Source organism: Nothoprocta perdicaria, unplaced genomic scaffold, assembly GCF_003342845.1.
Source record: "Nothoprocta perdicaria isolate Ctin4 unplaced genomic scaffold, notPer1 scaffold_3, whole genome shotgun sequence".
Classification (NCBI taxonomy): Eukaryota; Metazoa; Chordata; class Aves; order Tinamiformes; family Tinamidae; genus Nothoprocta; species Nothoprocta perdicaria.
The window spans coordinates 6,269,212-6,281,684 of record NW_020455532.1 but is presented as its reverse complement, the minus strand read 5'-3'; the positions used below and the strand labels follow the sequence as shown (position 1 = coordinate 6,281,684).

Genomic DNA, 12,473 nt, shown 5'->3' with positions numbered 1-12,473 from the left:
TTCCATTAAAATAAATTGAGAGAATTGAGAAAATTGTTCTGGTAACTCAAGTCATAGTTTGTGTCTTTTTTTATCTCTATTACCTCTTGGAATGCTTAGGCAATGCAACCAAAACCCTTTCTTATGCAAAAATATGCCTAATAGGCCATGTTTTCTCCTTCTGCCAGATGCTGGTTTCTTCTGGCACTAATGCACCACTGCATATATAGAAATTTATGTAAACTGAGGCTGCAGCTAAAAAAAAAAAAAAAAAAAAAAAAAAAAAAACACCTAATTTTTTCAGGCACACCTCTTAAGAAAGTTCTTAATTTCTAGTTTTCTCTGTTAACAATCCCTATATGTGTTTCAGCTGCAGATCTCCCTCTAACTATTACATTCCCAATCACTTTGCTTCCATCAGAGRAGGCAATCAGAAAAAGCTGTCACTGCCCCTCAAGGTTTCTCCTTGGCTAATTGGAGTTTTTGGCTCTTTATCCTGATGATTAAAAGAACAGCTGAGTGGAAGTCAGAACGCATTTACAGCGCTGACACACCCTGCTCTGCTGTTTTCTTTGCACTGATTAATTTAGCAAATGAAACTCCCCTAACCTCACATAACATTTTGTCTGCACAAAACTACTGTTGCTGTATAGTTATAAATAAGCCCTAGGTAAACTCTCTTGCAGATAATTGCATTGGCATGACAAAAGCTTTTAAGATCCTCCTTTTTGTTGAAAAGTGTTTTTTTTTTTTTTTTGTGAAGTAACATTTTGTGTTAGAGCATATAGATTGTATGAAATGAAGCAGCCCTTTGGAGAAGCTGCCCTTCTTAGTGTATGAGAAAAACAACTGTTACTGTTTACACTCTTCAATCAAGGTAAGCATGTTTGTCTAAAGTATTACTACAGCTTGGCTTGCAAACACTTCAAGATTGCTTACTGGTTTTCTATATATAGGCTTCTCTGTGGAACTGCCTTTATCAAAACTTTTGGGAAAATCTTTAACAGAATCTGAGAAACTTGCCTAATTTATGCAGTTATCTGTTCTCCTTGTATTGATCCCCTCCATGATAGATGTTTATTCTCCATGGCTGTGATAACCTAGAATTAAAACTGAAGCATTTCTATTTTATGCCTGTAATTGCTTATAGAGAAGAGACTCTCGTGTGTGTGTGTGTGTGTGTGTGTGTGTGTGTGTGTGTGTGTGTGTAAAAGCTGTAATATAAAACCTAGTATAAAACTGTCCCAAACTTGCAAGACACAAATTTCTAAATGGCCACAGACTTATCTTACTGGAGTTTTTAGGAACTAGTTTTAAAGTGTTAACTATTCCCCCACTTCTTGTAATGAAATAATTCTAAGGGAACCAGTGAGCTCCCTGATTTTGAGAAGAGAGAAGTGTTGGGGACATGGTCCCCACATCAAAACTGTCCTGGAGAGAGCAACCATTGATGATTTAAATCTTCACTACTTTATCTCTTTGTTTGCTGCTTGGAATGCTATTGATACCTTCTTTGTCTTTGTAATTGTTTTAATTAGCCACCCAGCATGGGCCCCTGACAGTGCTTGTGATAGAGTATTATGGACAACCCAGCAGGACAGTGAGCCTGTTAACATGAAACACAGACATTATGGCGAGCTTAATTTCTTTTATTTGTGTCAATTTTTTCCTGTCCTCTTTGTTTGGAGGTGTATGTGCATTATTACTTTATAGAAGGAAAATAACTTTCCAAGCACCTTGGGCTTTTAAAGAGGATAAGAAGCGTGAAAGCACCGTCACAAACATTTCTCGGAGATTCTACAATTAAAACTGATATTACCACGACTCATTTCTAGAGGCAGACAAAGAACAAAACGTTGGCCATATTGATTAGCCTTTTCATACATCATGTTTTCAGCAATTAGACTGGTGTTTATGTTGGTTACTATACTCTCAATCCTGCAAATTTCTTCCTAATTATTATTTTTTGGCTCCGTAACATTATTTGTTCTTGTTTACCACATCCTTTGTTTTTTGTAAATGGAAATTTGGATGTTAAATTTTGATGCAGATCTGCAACTCATTACCCAGAAGCTTTGGTACAGTCACCAAGAAGATAATTTTGTCCTTTCACCATGTGGGATCTTGTGAGAAATAGTTTTTTGGAGAGAAATAACATCAAAATGTCAAGTCTTTTCACAGCATAGATTTTTAAAATAGTTTTGTGCTTTGGATAGAAGAATGAGAATGCAGAGAGGGGGAGAGGTACTTCATAAAAACAGAGGTTTCCTTTGAATCAAGATTGTTCAAATTAGCCCAAGGTCAGTCCCTGGCAATTATTACCTCACTTCAGCTGGTCTCCGGACATTAATAAAAGCATCTGCTTTATTAACCAGGAATCTAGGAGGTTTGGRGCACCCCATGCTGAATTTCTAGCTTGTTAGCCTATTTGTTTCATTTTATTGGATTCTTTGGAAAATGTTTGTGATAAAGTATTAGTCTGTGACTTGATGGAGCAGACTGTAATCCCTCTCTTCTTTGATGGAGGCAAATGTAAATTCTGAGTGCCTGGGTATTGCTGTGTTGGGTTAACTTAAAGGTATTACTTATTTTCAGGGTTGCCTCTCATGCTTTTTCATGCCCCTCAGTCAAGGGGGAAAGGTGTATAGTGCGAGATGGCTTGAAGGGGGAGCTTTGCTTCTTAGGGAAGATTTTAATTGTGACTGTTTTTAAGAGACCCTATAGTGTCCACCAAAGAGGAAGGGGAAATCTGTGTGGGGTGAAGGTGGAGAGGGATGGGACATGGGTTTGGAGAGGTTGTGGCTGGTAGGGAGGTTCCCTCCAATTCCTCTGGAACGGGGTGGTTGACCAGGAGCATGTTTGTACCTTCCACATGGCAATTTACAGCTCAGTGTCTTAAGGCAAATTATCATTCTTTTCTATTGATATTAAGGTACCAGCAGTGGCTCTTGGCTCTGCGTCCTGGGCCAGGTTGGATGAGATGGCAGCAGGAGCCTCATTGGCCTTTGTGATGACTGGGAATCAAACCTGTGGTAGCCAGGGACAGAAATGAAACCTACAGCTGTAAATCAATATGTCAGAAAAGGGTTGGGAGGATAAGAAATCCCCCCTGCATTAAAACTATGGAAAAGGTACATGAGAACAGGGAGGCAAGGACCATTGCCCAACGCACAGTGTAAGCGGGATGTGTTCCTATAGACAGACGCTTTGATCATGGAAAGAAGTAGTAATATCATCACCAGCCAGGCTTGATCCACCTCTGAGGTAATCTCAGGTACTAGTTTTAAATTTCTGTGCAGCAGGGCCCCATTTCCATTGCTGCTAGATGCGACAGAGGCACCTGCAGACAGCGAGACCCCTCAGCACAGTCAACTTGCATTGGCAGAGCAGATGCATGGAGGAAATTCAGTTGTCTTGAGATTTGGTCTTTAGCATTCAAAAATTACAAGGTTTGCAGCATAGTAGCTTTGTCACAGTTTTCTTGTTTGACCTCGGCAAATTTATACATAGCCTAGTATGTGCTTCAGCCATCCCCTTTCCCTCTCCTACCCTCCCCAAAATGYAGATGTGATTCATTTGGTTCTCTAAGCTATTCTAAGGATAAAAGTCAACTGATGATTGCAAAGAGTTCAGAGGCTACAGTAAAGGCTATCTAGACTGAATAGAAAGGATTTGATAATCTTGCTTAGCCAACCTTTACAGAAAAATAAATAATCTTTATTTATGTCTTCTGATTTTCAAATAGAATTGTAACTCTTTAGCAGCACGCAGATTGAACAGCTGTGTCATGCCAAACCGATACTCAGAGATAGTGAGATTTTACTATTTTAATTAAAAAAAAAAAATCAAGCTAAAGATTGTGAATGTCTCTGCTCCATGAAATCATGTACTTGCAAACTTTTATTTTTAAATTTCTGAACTTGTCATTCTGATTGCTTTGAATTTGGATGTGCATTCACGTGAAAACAGYCCTGGTGGCACTGCCAATGAGCTAATTACAGCTGGGTTTACTTATTTCAATATAGTTTCAAGGAAAATATATGTACAAATACAAATGCCTAGTATTTTTAAGGAATTTGATGGTAATGTAGATACTGTAATTTATGTGATACCATAAATGCAGCTGGCTGTGGGCAGCACGAGTTCAGTGACATGACAAATAAGAGGCAGATCATTACTTTAATTAGCTCAGGCTCAAAATTACTTATCCAGAACCCATTGAAGTCAGTGGAGCGCTTCACACAGATCTCACTGGTTTCCATGTCYGGCACCTGGAGGATATTGAGGCTGCTGTGGGCACTTCAGCCCACGGGTTGATGTCGTAAATGGTCTGGGGAAGTGCCAGCTCAGTTAGCTGCTGCTGACTTCTTCCTCTGTCTTCCTTTCCCATCTTGCTCTGTTTGCTCCTGTGCTTGGCCTAAAAATGGTGGGGTTGTTCTGGGTTTTTTTTATTTTTAGTTTGTTTTTTTGGGGGGGTTTTTTGGTTTGTTTGTTTTTTGGATTTCTTTTGTTTGTTTTTGTTTTTTTGTTTTTGTTGTTGTTTTTCCTATTATGCATTAGATGAGTTTCTTGATAGAGCTGGGGCCAAGTCAAGAGGAATCAGGGGCAGCAATTCCATAAGTAGGATTGGAATTCCATAATTTCATAAGTGGAATTGCTCAATGCTTTGTGATTTCAGGTCTCAGTTAAAACTGGGCATGGTTTGCAGAGTGAAGGTTGGGGATCCCGCAAAACCAATGGGAAGAGAAGGGAACACCCCTAGGGCRAGGGGCTGAGCATCTGAATTAAACACATACATAGATGTGAGAGTACTTTGTGAAGGAGTATGCAAAGCCCAAAGAAACTCCCAAAAGAATCCCTTCCAGATGGTGGATAGGGGTGGATTTTCTCCAGCTTAAAGCAAATTTGACATATTATTAAAAGACTCTTAAACTCTCTGTGATTAAGATTGAAGCTATTGGTCTGGAGTCAATTTTCTCTTCAGATGAACAAATCTCGTTCAGCGATTATTTCGAGATGATGGGGACTCCTTTAAAGCAGCAGTAGAAGGTTTTGATGTTCCTCAATCTGACTCATAATTTATAAATAATAGCTATGTTTACAAATGAATCCAGAGCAGAACTCTCCTGGGTGAGGAGGTCTGAACACAGACAGTTTAATTGGTTCTTACTCAATGTTTGGTAGGCAACGAGAGCTCAGCAAAATCCCAGGCGGAAGTTGTTTTCATGGGATGCTGCATGGATCTGGACACTCTGGAAAGGGATTTTTTATTATTATTATTTTAATGGTGGAAATATTGAGTGGGAAAGTTTCGTGAGTAAACACAAGATGCTGCGRTGCAATAATCAGGCTGGGGTGATCTGGACCTCTCCTACTGCCAGGTGAGTCTATATGTTGGAGAGCCTGCCATATAAAAATAATAAATGAAAAAATAGTTATAGAAATATACATTGTTAGTTATAAAAATAATGCGTTGTGTGTCGCAGCTTCAACTTCTCTACCGGGAAGAGGCCCCAGAGAGTGTTGAGGCTCCAGCCCCGCTGGCGCCTGCTGCAGAGGCCCGTCGGTGAGGCCGGGCGCGCGAGGACGTGGGCGAGAGCAGCGTGTGCCTCTTCCTGCCGCAGCCGAGGCTGATGCCGGCGCTCGCAGCCGGGGAGGGCACCGCTGGTAGCCCCAGTGGTGGCCGAGCTCAATGCAAAGGGGCTGCCCCTCGGGGAAGGTGTGATGTGGTGCTGAGCTATTAATTTCTCCCACCACAATTTCTGTAGCAATGCATTTACCAGCTGGAGTGCAACCAGCTAATTGTAAAGGGCGAGCCATTATTTTCCAGTTTTCATTTTTGAACTAGATGGTGAAATGTTTACATCTCCTACAGATATGATTGATGTGGAGAGCAAACAAGAAAAAATCTTTTACTGGGTCAACAGGTTACTCACAAATGTGTGGAAAGGTTAATCCTGAAGCTTCTGTCCCCCGTAAGCAACCACTGTTATTTATGTATTCATAACCCTGGAAAAATCATAAAGACCTTTCCCCCCGCCCCAGGAAGTTATACTCATGCATTTACCTGCTACAAATGACTAACTAAAGTAATCTGCAATTTTTATGACCTCTCACTGCATTTTCAAATGAGTTTTTCTGCAAGATCTGGGTGAGGTATTGCTTTCCACTCAGGTGCAACCCAAGTCTTGGGTCATCCATTTGAGACCGTTGTTGCTGGTGAGATATTAATTGCTTCCCAACCCTTAGAACTATTCCAACTTCCAAAGATTAATGGAGCAGATAGATTTAGGACATGTTCCTAACTGCACAGGTTATCCTCCCTTCCAGAAATATGACACTCGCTGGAGATGGCTCATTCATTTTTATTGTTTAAAATGTAATGAAGCATGGCATTTATAATCCACTAGCTGGGAACATCTTACTTGGGGGGGGGAAAGGGGACTGTGAGCTGCTCTTCTGGGTGTTTGCACAGCCAGCTTTGTTCCCGGTCTCTGGAAATGGCCACAGAAGCACATGCTTTAGCAAAGGCAACTGGTTACCAGTGCGAGACAAAGCCAAGTGTCCCCAGCCCTGCTGGCAGCCCTAGTCATTGTAGGGTAGGTGGTTTCCAAAGCCCACATGAATGGCAGAGGCCAGACTGACACCAGGGATGTGCAAAGCTGCACCGAGAACACACATCCTGGGTGGCACCTGTAAAAAGTGGCCAGTTTGGAGCTGCAGACACTCACTGCAGTAGCCATGTGTCTTGTTTGAGTGCCAGGCTGTCCAGCCTCAATGTTYTGGGAGTTCCCAGCCCTCCTTGGAGCAGGCCCTGGACAGCAGAGTCTCTGGGATGCAGTACACCAGGCTGATGCAGATTTGCCTTCCTGTAGTGTAAAATACACGCAGCTGAAATTTGGAGTGAAGTGTTAGCTTCTTTAAATATCAGCAGGCCAGGACCCTTGAACTCTGTGCCAGATGACGCTCTTGAGCAGCAACAACAAATTCCTCATGTGAACTTCATTAGCCACTCCTAATTTTCAGAAGTTATCTAAATTCTATCTATCATAAACCCTAGGCAAAACAACTGCTAAGTTTTGATAAATATTGGATAAGCCTCAGGACTTAGCGAGAAGATTCATGAGGGTCCCCTTGTCCCTCCCCCACACACCATAGGCTCTGGAATTTTAAAAATATTTGCACAGGTTGTGTATGAGCAGTGTGTGTGGACACGTGGCTGCCCGTAGCATGGATAACCTCCAGCTTCTCGTCTTTGTCTTGTACAAATGCAGGCTGGAGTTCACTTGCCAAGTTACCCGACCCACCACATGCTGAAAACTGGATTAAAGGAGGCTAAATGTGCCCCTTTACTCCATTTAGGGTTTTGGCAAATTAATATAACCTGTGTTCCATACAAAAGCATAGAAATATTTTTTTTCTGGCTTAACTGTTTATGTCAGTTATAAAGCCTAATATTTTAATAGGTTGAAATTGTTATATAGAAATGTCACACCTGCTGTTGTAACAGGCCCCATTAAAACCAATATATTTTTTCAGAAGGATGTGAAAAACAAATGAGAGCTTTCACTGTTGGACTGAGGAAAAGCCATGTGAGTGTCCAGCATCACTTGCCATCCCAGAGAAGTCAGTTGACTTTCTGTGCAAAGGCATCCATCCAGCCTTTTTACTTCCCTTTAACAACCAAGTCCCAGATAAATGCTGCCCTTCAATCCATGTGTGATTTTTCCTTGGGATTTGGTGGCAAACTTTGTGCTCCAAGGTCTTATCTTGCTGAAGAATGTGTTTTAGCATTTCAGACTATAGTTCCCCAGTGAAGTGCAGCCTGTTTCATGTGTGTATCCAGCTCTACCTGTTTTGAGATGGTAGCAAGAGCTGAGATTTTCATTTGTTACTCAGTTCATCTCAAGAATATTCAGTGGAGTTTTACTCTATAAATTAACTTTAGTATCTCTAATGCTCTGAGTGTATTCACTTCTTCCTGGCAAAACATGTGAGCCTCCTACTCTCTTCTCCCACTTTCTAAACTGAGCTGTTACATCTTCCTGTATTGGCCCAACATGCTGTTAGTCAGATAYATGTGTATTTTGCCCACTAATGAGAAACTACAACTGCTTGTGTTAAATTCTCTAATAGCTTGCCTTCTATATAGTTTCCAAGCCTATTAAAAGACTCGGGGACATGTTAAGGCTCCATTGCTATCATAATAAATATAACGTTCCTCTTGAAGAAGTGGCAATCTGGCAATGCAGCTTCTGGATAGATCTGGATAGATCTGGAACAAGAGCCTGCAGATTTTCTGYTAGAAGGTGTCTGCCCTGCAGGCCAAGACTGCCAGTGAGAACACTACAGTGGACTCGGTTGTCCACAGAGAGGGGTAGGAAATTACATGAATGTTATTTTTAATGCCTTGTGGTGGAAGGTAACTTCACGGACATAAATTAGAATACCACAATGCAAAATAAGAATTTTATACCTTCATTGCACAGTGATATTGAGGATGAAATGATTTTAATACCTCAGACAGTGACTAGCAGTAGATAGACAGATCAAGAGCAAGGAAAAGAGCAGCACATATTATTGTGGAGCCAGGAATAAGGCAGATGAAAGAGATAGGAGCGCCAGAGATGAGCCWGAGATGTTTGCTGACTCTCTGAGCAGCTGCTTACAGCATCACTCTGGTGCATGGCTATATARTCACAAGAAACCAGTTACAGTGCTGGACTAATGTATTGAGAACAGTCGTTTAACAGAATTTCTTCACTACTGCATTTGGATTAATTCAATCCTGCGCAAGGCCTTATCAGGAAGAGCTGTCAGCAAAGAATTCCAATAATCCAATCAGGAGGTCATGAGTGCAAGAATAAGTATCTACAAATCGGATTGAGAGAGCCAAACCTAAAGCCAAGCAATATTCTGGAGATGGCAGAATAGACTATTGCACCACATTGCTGATATAATTAATGGAGATTGATAARTTCATCACAACACAGGCATTTTGTTTGTTGTGCTAGAAGGGTGATAAATCTAAAATCCTGACCAAAAAAGCAACTGAAGAAAGTAAGTGTAAATCAGGGCAAAAATAGTAGCTGAACAATCAAATCTGTCATGTTAGAGTCTAATTGTGCAATATTATAAATATTAAATATTTTTGAGCATGGAGGACCCTATGCTAGCCACTGTSACGTTAAATATAAAAGCAGTTTATGTCTGGGTAGCGGATGAGTTTGAGTTTAAGTCATTGATCCCAGGACTGGTTGTGCAGTGTAGTTTCCTGAAACCAAGAACTATTCAACAGTTTAGATACTCAGGAACATCACCCAAATCAAGCTGTTCTTGGGAAGAAATATTTCAGGTGAATGACTCAAACCTTAATCACTTCTCAAGGATGTTGTGCATTTCTTGATGTATTAGAGAACTGAGCTATTTTATAYAAAGATTAAGCTCTCCATAACTGAATGACAACTCTGTTGGACTAAGTCCACCTTTAAATCTGGTTTCACATATCTGCGTGCTGATATGATTTGTTTCTAGTAGCAAAGAATAATTTTTAGAAAAGCAATGCAATACATGCTCAGGACTGTGTTTTGGCATGGAAGCACAGTATGAATGTGTGTATAATTTTAACATGTGTTTTGGCCCAGCAGAAAGCTGGTATTCAGTCGGGACAGACCTGGGGGCATTTAGCTTTCCAAGTCCAAGGGGTCTACCAGCTCTTTGATTTGGAGCAGTTTGCGTTCTGGGAATTGRTAGTGAAGAAGGAAAGGCCAGGGCAGGGGCTGGGAATAGCACTTCCCCACTCCGACTAAGGCAGTTAGAGGTGAAGTTCTTCCCGTTTCTGACCACAGATACAGAGACTATCTCTATGTATTGCTTATCTTATACCATTTCAGGGCCACAAGACAGTAAAATCTGACTGTRCCAATAAAACAAAACTATTATGAGAACAAGAGAGAGAAACTGAACAAGTTCAGTTTCCCTATTCCCAATTCCCCTACAGGAATAACTGAGAATAATGAGAATAATTTTGTGACTTAACCTATTGTGGCTGAGAGTTGATTTGGTCCTACTGCTGACCACATAAAGACTTTTCTGATCCAAGAGGTGCTTCTGTATTGTAAAGCCTTGTATTTCTAACCTTTAACATCTTACCAAGAGTACTGTCCATTGGTTTCACATCATTATCTGAGTTTAAATACCTCTCATCTGAGCTTGTTCTTCCTTAATCTTTAAACCTTGCTTAGTGCTACCTTCATACTTAATCATTCTCCTGTGTTGCAAAGCACTTGGGGATCATTCCAATGATAAATTTCAGCTTCATCAGCTACTGACCCACAGCTCTGCAGTCAGATTGCAACTGCTTGTCCCTGTGGGTCCAGGGGGTAACGTTATAGTTAAAGAGCAGCTGCTAGTGTGTATAAGCTCCATGGAGTCTGTCATTAAAGGACAACTGATGTCCCACATTAACTGAATTGCTCTCCAAGGATTTTCAGTGACAGAAATCAACCTTCTTCCTCAGGAGAAACTATAGCCCTTATGACTTGTCACAGCTCAGCACTGTGCTTGTCCTGACAAATGTCTCATCCCATACTATAGTCATGCCTATAAGGATGGTAACTGAGGTTTTGACCTCAGTCTAGTTTGCCAAGGTCCCCCAAGTATAGCAGAGATGCTTCTGAACCGGTCACAAAATAAAKTTGCATGATTAATTATACTTATTTACTCAGCTGATGATTAAAGTCAAATGGCAGTAAAATTAAAAATGTTCTTTTACATGTCAATGAAAATGGATAAAAGAAAATAATCTTGTGCTTGGTATATGATTAACCTGTGGAATTTACTGCAGTAGGATATTACTGAGGCAAATAGTTTAGTAGGATTTAGGGATTAGACACATGAATAAGAAGAGCATTTACTAGTTACCTTCTTTAGATTTAAGAAAAGTAATTCCTTCCCTGTGCAATTTGACGCATAAGGCCAGCAAATGATCACCAGCATAAGGAAGGGAAATGTCTTCCTCCCTTTTCCAGCCCATGGTTCACTGTGGGTCCTCAGGACGGTGTCCTTTCTTCCTGGAGAAGGACCAAGTATCACTGGACTTCTCAGTCTAGGCAAAATACCTTTCTGTACCAATCGATGCTCTGATTTTTACCCCTGTGGGCCAGGGTAGTACTGTTTGCCAAAATCATTCACATCAGTTTGGGATTTTGCCCTCCAAAATTTTTATTTTTCTTCCATAATTTCAGAAAACCCAGCAGTGTGGTCACTGCTCAACTGCCCTTCCTCAGCAATCAGCATAATTGATGAACAAGATTATTGATCAAAAGTTATTAGTAGTTAACAAGCCCCAACTTCTATTTAACCATAAGTCTGTAACCTGTCTGAAAGCAGCACTGCGCTCTAACCATAATCACCTCTCAATGCTTCTTATTTATTTATTTAGAGTCAGTATAAACACCATGGGCCAGACCCTCTGCTGATAAATTAGCACAGTTCCAGTGGCAAGGATCTGTTGAAATAAATGGGGCTTTACTGATTTACTTCYCCTGAGAATCACCCTGTAAAATAAATTCCAGCCAGGAGGTACTATATATATATGTATAAATACACATACATTTATATATATATATAGTATATATACACATACCTTTTTTTATATATATAAATAAAAGTGCAGGCAGAAGTAGGATAAATTGGTGTGTTTGGATGACACACAGACATTTCAGGGCTAGGAGTATGTACAGAAACTGTACTTCTTTTAACAGAAAACTTAACCACTTATCTGACTTATTAAACCTGATTTATATTTGTTAAAAAAACAGTCAGGTGACAACTAACTGATGCGTATCTTTATTTGCTTTGCTGTAATCCTGCATTTTTGTTTTGCACTAGTAGATATGATGTTTCACTGTTTTAAGGTCAGAGTCTAATTTCAGATGTCACAAGAAAGGTAGTGTACTAAAAGGCATGCTGCTGCTTTGTGTGTATGCAAAGGGAAAAAAGGCAGATATTTTGCAACACTGAACTCCTCTGCAATCGCGATAGCTATAAATGGTCCTGTTWGCCTTAAAAAACAGCAACAACAATGAAAAACCTTAAATCAAGATGTTGCAAAATGTTTTTCAAAGCCATCTTAGCCTGACAGGTTTTTTAGTAACTTTACATTAGTCTTTATTTATTTCTTTATTGATGTTAGTCCTCAGAAAACCATGTAAGATTTTGCTTCAAGTGAAATGAATATGCATTCAATTTCCTGAGGCTGCAATTCATAGCATGTGTGGAAGACGGATTAAGTTTAAATAAGTGGATTTCTATTAGGAGAGAGCTAGTGTTGTATATTTTAAGTGCATAATCTTAACTGGCTCATTTCTGTGCCTCTTCCCCTCCCCCAGGATGAAAGAACAACCCCAAAGTCTTGACAATTATTTCTGCGCGCTTTAGTGATGCAGTCCTGTCCCTTAAGACCCAACTACTGTACTATGACTTATTATAAT

The 12,473-nt window shown here is 40.3% G+C and overlaps 1 long non-coding RNA gene across 1 annotated transcript in view; it reads left to right on the top strand.

Moving 5' to 3' along the window:
• The first annotated feature begins 594 nt into the window (after nucleotides 1-594).
• Nucleotides 595-12,473, top strand: part of LOC112949682 — a 51,388-nt gene continuing 39,509 nt past the window's right edge. The window contains exons 1-2 of the long non-coding RNA XR_003249854.1: nucleotides 595-649; nucleotides 743-856. This is a non-coding gene — a long non-coding RNA (uncharacterized LOC112949682). The remainder of the gene's footprint in view (nucleotides 650-742; nucleotides 857-12,473) is intronic.